The sequence below is a fragment of the Macrobrachium rosenbergii genome, chromosome 16 (genome assembly GCF_040412425.1).
Source record: "Macrobrachium rosenbergii isolate ZJJX-2024 chromosome 16, ASM4041242v1, whole genome shotgun sequence".
NCBI classification, from domain to species: Eukaryota; Metazoa; Arthropoda; class Malacostraca; order Decapoda; family Palaemonidae; genus Macrobrachium; species Macrobrachium rosenbergii.
In genome coordinates this window covers 40,019,893-40,029,659 of record NC_089756.1, presented here as the reverse complement: position 1 = coordinate 40,029,659, position 9,767 = coordinate 40,019,893, and positions in this window count along the sequence as shown.

Here is a 9,767-nt window from a genome sequence, read left to right as displayed (position 1 = left end):
ATTCTAACGTTAGCAACAGAGCTCAGGTATTTTGTGTAGCCTTAAGTTTTTATTAGTTCATCAGTAACTGCTACGTATAGTTTTACGTAGGCTTAATACTTTTCGATGTTCCTTATACTCAAGGTTGGCGCTGCATGGAAAGGTCAGTTCAGATATTCCTTAAGAGATTACGATGCGAAATCATGGGCCATCAAGAGCCACAATTCCTTTGTTTGGCTGTATCAGTTCACCCTCTACTTAGGTCTACATTAACACATTCAGTGTTTCATTCCAGTCATTACTTGACATATCCTTCATTGTACTACCGAAATTAGAAAGGAGAGCGCGGGGTTCTGGTACAATCATCTGTAGCTGTTTTTCCCATCAGTTAAGTGTTTCGAAATTGAACTGAACTCTGTCGTTCCAGTCATAAATCTGAGGAAATTTTATTTGCTTTGAACCGCCTGTCATATTCCCGATTAACTTTGGGCCGTGATAATGACATAACTTTATGACCAGAGGCTGATGATTAATCTTATCTTCGAATTATGTATTGAGAGATATGACTCTCCAGGGACGAAATAGTCAGTTGTATCCACAACGTAATCATATTGATAATTGTAATAATTCCTATCATAATGTTTAACAGATAATATCTAACGGGAAACTAGAAAAAATCATCGTCATATTATTAAAGTATTCTTCAGTTATCTATATATCAGTTTATACTATATATATATATATATATATATATATATATATATATATATATATATATATATATATATATATATATATATATATATATATATATATATATATATATATATATATATATATATACGTCCAATTTTTACTCCGAGATATGGTAACTGAAGGTGTTAACTTTTCGACCCTTTGCACACTTTTGGCGGTAATTTTACTAGACCTATACCCTCCTACACACTGGAAAAGGCACACCACATCGAACTAACTACCAGGTACATATCTTACCCCTTAAGTCGAAAACCTTAAACTGATATTATTTTAACTAACTGCAATTAAGTCTAATTCTCAAACCGAAATGATGATCTTATTCTGAGTTACGTAACTATATTATCGAAAAATTTTGTTATTTAAAGATATTTATTTATTTAAAGATAAAATATTTAGTAATTAAAATACTTAATTATTCAAAAAATAAAAAAATGTTCTAATCACCCACTACAGTAAGTTGGTTGTCATATTACAAGCCTCGTACTACGAAAGGAAATCAGAGTTCCCCAACAGAGTTGTCAAGTATTCTTATTTTTTCATTCACTCCAAGAATGACTCCCAACCATTCACGTACTATACAAGTTAATCTCTCTCTCTCTCTCTCTCTCTCTCTCTCTCTCTCTCTCTCTCTCTCTCTCTCTCTCTCTCGTGAGACAATCACTCCGGAAGAACGGTTGCTTGGTGTGTTTTTTTGTTGCTAATAACAATTTTCATAAACGACAACAAAGAGACACTCGTTGAATTGTTTTTGATTTAATTCAACACTTTTGTCTGACACTTTTCTTCAAGAGAGAATATTTATTTGAAATAAAAATGTTTATGGGGACTTCGGTCTAAATACTTACCAATTAACCATAAAGAATTGCCAAATAACTCGGTGCTTAATGTTATTAATTATTTACCCCTGCAGATTTCACTGCATTTTATTATTCTTTATTCTAACGTAAACCATGCACAAGGGCATAGGCCTATAGGCCTTACAGCTTCATCCCATAAGTAATTCCTATAACTTTTAACATAGTCTGGGAGTCTGATAGGAGCGGTAATGGTCTACAATGAGGCCGAGAAATCAACAAATTAAGCCTGTAATTATTCCCCTTTGGTGTTACACAGGCCTGTCCTGTTTTCCAGTGAAAATAAAAGCATCTGTTAAACAAAATCAAAACACACACACACACGCAGACCTTACCTTACAGACCTTACAATTCGTTCGGGTTGCCCCAGGTCCCTCAGTGTGAGGCGCCTTTGATGTCTACCAGAGAGTTGCTAACGCATCTTCCGGTATATTTTGCATCTTCCAGTCTTGGATGGTCTGGGATGCATCTTAGATATTTGTCGAGCTTATTCTTAAACACATCTACGCTCACTCCTGTTATGTTCCTCAGATGAGCTGGTAGCGCATTGAATAGACGCTGCATTATCGATGCTGGTGCGTGGTGGATTAATGTCCTGTGTGCTTTCCTTAATTTTCCTGGTATAGTTTTTGGCACTATTAATCTACCTCTGCTTGCTCTTTTTGATAATTTTAGTTCCATGATATTTTCGGTAATTCCTTCTATCTGTTTCCATGCTTGAATTACCATGTAGCGTTCTCTTCTCCTTTCAAGACTATATAAATTTAAGAATTGTAGTCTTTCCCAGTAGTCAAGGTCCTTAACTTCTTCTATTCTAGCTGTAAATGACCTTTGTACACTTTTCTATTTGTGCAATATCCTTTTGGTAGTGTGGGTACCATATTATATTGCAATATTCAAGTGGACTACGTACGTACGTTTTATAAAGCATAATCATGTGTTCAGCTTTTCTTGTTTTGAAGTGCCGGAACAACATTCCCATTTTTGCTTTGCACTTTGCCAATAGAATTGCTATTTGATCATTGCATAACATATTCCTATTCAACATCACACCAAGGTCTTTAACTGCTTCCTTGTTTGTGATTGTCTCATTATTAGGTCCTTTATATGCATATAGCATTCCTACTTTATCACCATAGTTCATTGATTCAAATTTATCAGAGTTAAATACCATCCTATTTATCTCTGCCCATTTATATATTTTATTTAGGTCTCTTTGTAGCGCGTTCCTATCTTCATCACAAGCAATTTCTCTACTTATTCTTGTGTCATCTGCGAAACTTCTTACTACTGAGTCCTTAACATTACTGTCTATGTCTGCAATCATAATCACAAACAGCAATGCAGCTAACACCGTACCCTGTGGTACACCGGATATTACCGTAGCTTCATCCGATTTCTCATCGTTTGCAATCACTATCTGTTTTCTGTTTTGCAAAAATTCTTTTATCCATCTTCCTACTTTGTCAACAATGTTATGTTTTCTAATTTTTTTCGCTAATATATTATGATCTACCTTGTCAAAAGCTTTTGCAAAGTCTAGGTAAACCACATCTGTATCTTTTCATTTATCATATTTTTATATATGCTTTCATGGTGGACTAACAGTTGGGTTTGTGTACTTTTTCCGGTACAAAACCATGTTGTCCTATATTGAACAATCTATTTTTCATTAAATGTTTCATTATATTTTTTTTTACCCTTTCATATACTTTCATAATATGAGATGTCAGACTCACAGGCCTATAATTACTTGCCTCTAGTCTTGAACCACTTTTGAAAGTAGGAGTAATATATGCTAATTTATGCTCGTCATAAATCTTGCCTGTATCTATACTTTGTCTTAATAATATTGCTAAGCGGCTTTATGATTGAATGAACCACTTTCTTTAACAATATGACAGGTACTCCATCTGGTCCTGCTGCTGATCCATTTTTAATTTCATTAATAGCCTGCACAATATCGGCTTCTGTAATATCTATATCTGATAAGTATTCAGTATTTTCATCTCTTATTTCTGTATCATTATCTTCATTTTCAATTCTAGGTGTAAATTCACTCTTATATCTTTCTGCTAATATGTTACATATTTCCTTTTTTCATTCGTTAATCGCCCTTCAATTCTTAGAGGGCCTATTTCTACTCTTATTTTATTCATCTTTTTGCATATGAATAAAAAATTTTAGGTTTTGCTTGATAATATTTTGTAGTGTCATTTCTTCTAGGTTCCCTTTTTCATTTTCTTTTGATTGTATAATCTTTTGTTCTGCATTTTCTATCTTACTTTTTAGTTCCATCACTTTCCATGCATTCTTTTCTTTTGCAAGAGCTTTTTTCCACTTTCTAATTTTCTGGAACAAGATCCTTCTGTCTCTTGGAATTCGTGACTGATGATTACTTTTTTTCTTCGGTATATATTTTTCCACTATTTCCTCTAATATTTTATATAATATATCGGTATTTACCTGTATATCATCACTTACAAATATATTTTCCCATTCTTTGTTTAATTCTTCATTTATTTTTGACCAATTTATATTCTTACTATAGAAATTGTATTTTCCATATCCTTCCAATTTTTCGTTTCTTGCTTTTCTCTGTTTTCATATGTTCTGGAACGGACTGTTAGTTCTATGACATTATGGTCCGAAATACTCGTGTTATATACTATTATTTCTTTTAACATAGTTCACCTCGTTCACAAATACTAGATCTAAAATATTATCCTTTCTTGTTGGTAGGTGATTTATTTGCTGAATGTTATGTTCTAGTAGCATATCTAATAGCTTTTCAAATTGCCTCTTATCTTCTGCACTACTATTGCTCTCTTTTTATATGTATAAATACAACCACAGTCTCCTATTCGTTCTTTCCATTCTACAAAAGGAAAGTTAAAGTCTCCGGTTAGGAGTATAGTCCAGTCCTTGTGATTTCTACATATTTCATCCAATTTTTCAATTATTATGTCAAACTCTTTAGTATTAGGGGTCTATATATTACAATGTTCACTAATTTTTCATATCCAAATTCTACCGCTATTAATTCACATTCTGTGTTACTATATTTCTCACAGATTTTTCCCTTGATTGGCATCTCTCCCATATATCGCGGTTCCCCCTTGATTTCTATTTTTTCTATCTGATCTATAAGTTTGGAAACCCTTTATCTGGTCATCATTACCAGTCTCTTGGGAATACCAGAGAGAGAGAGAGAGAGAGAGAGAGAGAGAGAGAGAGAGAGAGAGAGAGAGAGAGAGAGTAATTTCCCATAGAGGCATTAAATCAGAGGATATCCACTTTCGTCCATACAATGAATCATAACATGAGGATGTTATGATTTCATACAACTTCCCGTAGACAACATTTTATGGCGGACGAAATGAGACTCATTTCCCGTAAAATTTCTTCTTTATTTTTTATCTTGTTTCACTGGAAAGTTCCCTCGATATATTCCGTTAATTCGTTACTGCGAACTTACGAATACTTGCGCGTACGTAAGAAGAGGCTGAAGACCTGTAGGCCTATGTTTAAAGCTGACCGAATCAGAACGTCCAGATTATGATGTTTGTGACGATAATGAGGGGTGACAAGATATTACCTATTATAAATTAAAGCATTTATTTAATATTTATCTTGTATAGCTAAACAGTTCCTGCAGTATATCCCTTTCATCCATTACTGTCAGCATACGAAAACTCGCACACATGTAAGAAGAAATTGAGGGTATAGGTCTATGTTTAACTTTGACTGAATAAGGGCGTCAAGATGATGATACTCATTTTAAGTAAACTATTTCTTTACTTTTTATCCTGTTTAGATGAAAAGTTCCCACGATAATTTCCTTTAATATGCAGCTAAGATGAGAAAACTCGTGCATACGTAAAAAGAAACTGGGGAATTAGGCCTAGGTTTAAAACAGATGATGATATTCCTTATTTTAAGTAAAAATATTTCTTTACTTTTTATCCTGTTTAGCTGAAAATATCCCTTGAAATCATTATTGTAGACACGAAAACTCGCAAAAATGTAAGAATAAACGGAAGACACAGGCCTATGTTGAAAACAGACCAAACAAGGGCGTCCAGATTATGATGTTTTTGACGATGATGCAGGGAAAAAGTGGCCAATCTCACTAACAAATACGGACCCGACGGAAATCATGTCACCACGCCCCGCTTTTTCTGCTTCGTCGTGGCTTCAGTGAAGCGTGAACACCGCTTCCAACCCGTTACCCCAAAACCTTCCTCTTGGTTCCCAAGGGCGCCGTTATAGGCTTTTCCAAGAAGCCTTAAAGTGTCTTCAACTACTGCTTCAACTGTTGCTGCTCTCAGGTGTCTGATTCCAAGAAAGGTAGAAGAGCAGATTATTAATATATATATATATATATATATATATATATATATATATATATATAGATATAGAGAGAGAGAGAGAGAGAGAGAGAGAGAGAGAGAGAGAGAGAGAGAGAGAGAGAGAGTCATAATCACTTCCAACACCGTGTGACACGAAGGGTCTCTGTGAAATTCAGCCGTTCATGTCTTCCCTGTAGTTTATCTTCCACAAATCTAGTCTCATATCCATCGTCCCTTTTAGAAATACGTTAAATCTAAGTAGGTCTGGGCATTCTAAGTCTTCTGGTGGCTTCAGGAACCCATTTGACACTATCGTATACTAGTCTCCAAGGTGTTATGCGGAGGACATGACCAAGCCATCTGTCTCCCTGCTATCATTATCTCAGCTGCATATGGATCTTCCATCATTAATAATATTCCCTTATGTTATCATTATTAACTCAATCCTGCCACCTGACTCCTATAATAATATTCTTCTTAAAGCTGTACTTTCTCCTAAGGATATAAACACGTACGTACAGTAAATACACTTGGTGGCCTGAAGCATCTATGAAGGTAAACATGAGTACATGACTCACACAGATGTATTATTTTGAAGACCAAAACAAAACGTTTCTTGTTGTTGTTGTTGTTGTTCTTCTTCTTCTTACTGATACAGTCGCCCTTTTTGGGCTTCAGCTCGTCGTATCACGACCTAAAATACCTTCACTGGTCATAGGGCAGTTGACAATTCATTACCTCACTTATTAGACTGAAGTTCTTTGTCTAATTTAAACAAAATGACGAGTCATTCGGTCCCGCTACATTGGTCTCCTTAGCTTAAAACTTTTATTATAATTATTTTCTGTAATTAACTGTTTTATTGGACATAGTCTTTACGCAGAAAATGGGAAAGTTCAAGGATAGGTCTATGGTATCACTATTTCAGAGAGAGAGAGAGAGATGATTCTGGTCAGCTTAAAACTGATGTAACAAAAACTTTATGACTAAACTCGATTTCACATAATTTTCTGTAATTTCTTGTTTCAGCGTTCATAGACATCACGTGGAATAGTTGAAAGTTCTTGTATTGGCCTAAGGCATTACCATTTTCAGAGAGAGAGAGAGAGAGAGAGAGAGAGAGAGAGAGAGAGAGAGAGAGAGAGAGAGAGAGAGAGATGTATATACATGGACGAGTAGACATGTGTTCTGGTAAACACCTGGTATATAAGCTTACACCACCTGGTATAGAGAAGGCCGAAAACTATACACGCAAGTGAATATTCTTTACTACATTTACTACAAAATACAAGACGCCACATTCTAAAACACATGACGTCACCATTTAGCGTAAATTTTTCCCACTCAAGATGGAAAACGACAGGTAAAACTCAGATATGGTACGTACTATATTCAAAATGAGAGTAACCATAGATCGTTTTACCTGCATTAGTAAAATTAGTCCAGATTTACCTGTACGCTTCCTAAACAAGTACAGACACGTGAATTTGCTCGTTCAAATGGGAGAGAATTTTCCGAAATAATGACTTTGTTCAGTTCCACCGATTTATATTTAATTCTTAATATCAGCTTATTTTATAAAACTATACATACGTCGTGAAATTTTGCTCAATACTACGGAAAATGAAACTGACCTATTTTAAAAAAAAAAAAAAACACTTCGTTAGGAGCCGAGGTCTCACACTGAAGCACATGAAGTTCAAGGTCGCCACTGCTGCTGAGCGAGCGTCCTTGGACGTTTAACATTCGACTTCATTCGTTGAAGGACGTGCAACGTGAACTGACGTTCTCGCTACATTATTAAGAAGATTGAACAGTTATTTATCTCTTATTTTTCTGTTCTTCTAAGCTTCTTGTATTAAGAAAAATTCGATACTAGAGCCTTTCAAATTAGACGCATTTGTACAGTACAAAGGGCTGAAAAGAATCACAAATAGTGACATTATAAGCACTGGATCGTTTTTTTTTATCTTACAATAAAACTTCGAGAGTGTGGGCGTAACTATTGCCGATTCCTCACGTTGTTAACTAGGGCGAGAGAGAGAGAGAGAGAGAGAGAGAGAGAGAGAGAGAGAGATCCCAGGAATAAATGAATCACGAAATTTAAGCTACAAAGCCAAGCACTGGGGCGCTTTCTGCCATTCAGCACTTCAAGACCATGAAAAAAGGGAATTGGAGTGGTTGGACAGCAGGATAAAGAGAGCCAGAAAATAAATGCCAATAGCACGAGGATCAAAAGATGTAACGGAGAGAAAACTAAGAAGTGACAGGGAGGTTGGACAGCAAGATGGAAGAAAGAAAGCAGGGACGAAGTAACAGGCACTGGCCCCTTCCGGGAAACTTGTATACTGTAGAAACAACGTCCCTGAAGTGTGACTCGCTTTTCACTGATGATCTCTGAGCAACTCAAGATTTCTAGTACTAGTGAGACCAAAATCTCAGCTGATTCTCGATTATCACCCATAGTAGACAAGGTTTTCAAGGACTTTGTGTTCACACCATTTACTAACTCTGGACAGATCTTATGGTTGTGTTTGTGTTATCTGGTCATTCATTTGTTACAAGTTCTGTTTTATCTATCTGACCATGGATCAGATTTAGTGAGGTGTTCATGGCCACTGTTATCTTTGCTTATTTCAGCTGCGGTCTGTGCGATGACGTAACACTCTACACCATGTGTTTCCTTAATGGCTACATCTTTTATGAGTAAGACCATGAGTTTTTAGCTTTACAAATCTCCATTTTTCTAATCCAAGGAGGCCTATGTCTTGTAAATCTTCTGGTGCCCACAGAACTCGAAGAATTATTATTCCCAGACCTCAGCTAACACCACATATTGTTCTCAACAGCGCAAGTGCAAAATCTCACTTACCTTTATTATTGTTTGACCTGCAGATTTTGTTTTCCACTAATTGCAGCTCAAGTCATATTTGATGTCATTATCTCAAAATATTCTGACAAACATTAATCCTTTCTTCATCTGTTATTTAATCCCTTTGTACATACTCTAATTATTTGTTTTCCTAGATTTATGCAAGTTCCATCTCTCTAGACAGGTATGTTACACCATTGAGGGGCTTTGCAGATTCTATGGCCTTTTGTTGATTAAATCAACATTACTTGAATATTCTGTCATCACTGAAAGGTTATTTATCCTCTGAATTTTACCTTGGCAAATTTAAAAATTATAAGTCCTCATCTTTTCATATTTCAGGAAGAATCAGTTCCTTGGTTTGGTATGTTCAGGTGTTATGCTTTTTACTTTACAAGTACAGTAGGCCTAAGTGTTTTTGAAAACTTGTAATTGTGCTTTTTTTTGAGGTGCCTCAAACACACACAGGTTCTTGTTACGTTCAGGGGGGATTTCCTTTGCAGAAGATATCCTGACCGATTTTAATACTTGATTAGGACTCTTGGCTAAAAGCTAATGCTGAAACGACTTTCAAAATGACTGGAGAATTTTATTTAAAATTCTCATCTCTTTCTTCAAATTACTTTGGCCTTTTGGATGTATGGCTTAAATGTGTACTGAAGCTTCAGCCTTATGCCTGTTGAGAAGGAAATTTAACAAACCAATAAAAAAAAATGTCCAGGGTTGGTATCAACCCTTCACATGGGTACTCTCATGACCCTAATGTATATCTGCCCTGGGGAACCCAAGTGAATCTACACCTTAGGCTCAATGGCACGAGGGTCGTCAGTCTGTCGAGACAAGACCTCATCTGATATTCCAGTTCTATGGGAGGAAAGGCTGTCCAACTCCACCTCATATTACATCAAGTGTGTAGTCATAGCCTAGTTGATTTCTATACTGGTCAACGAGATG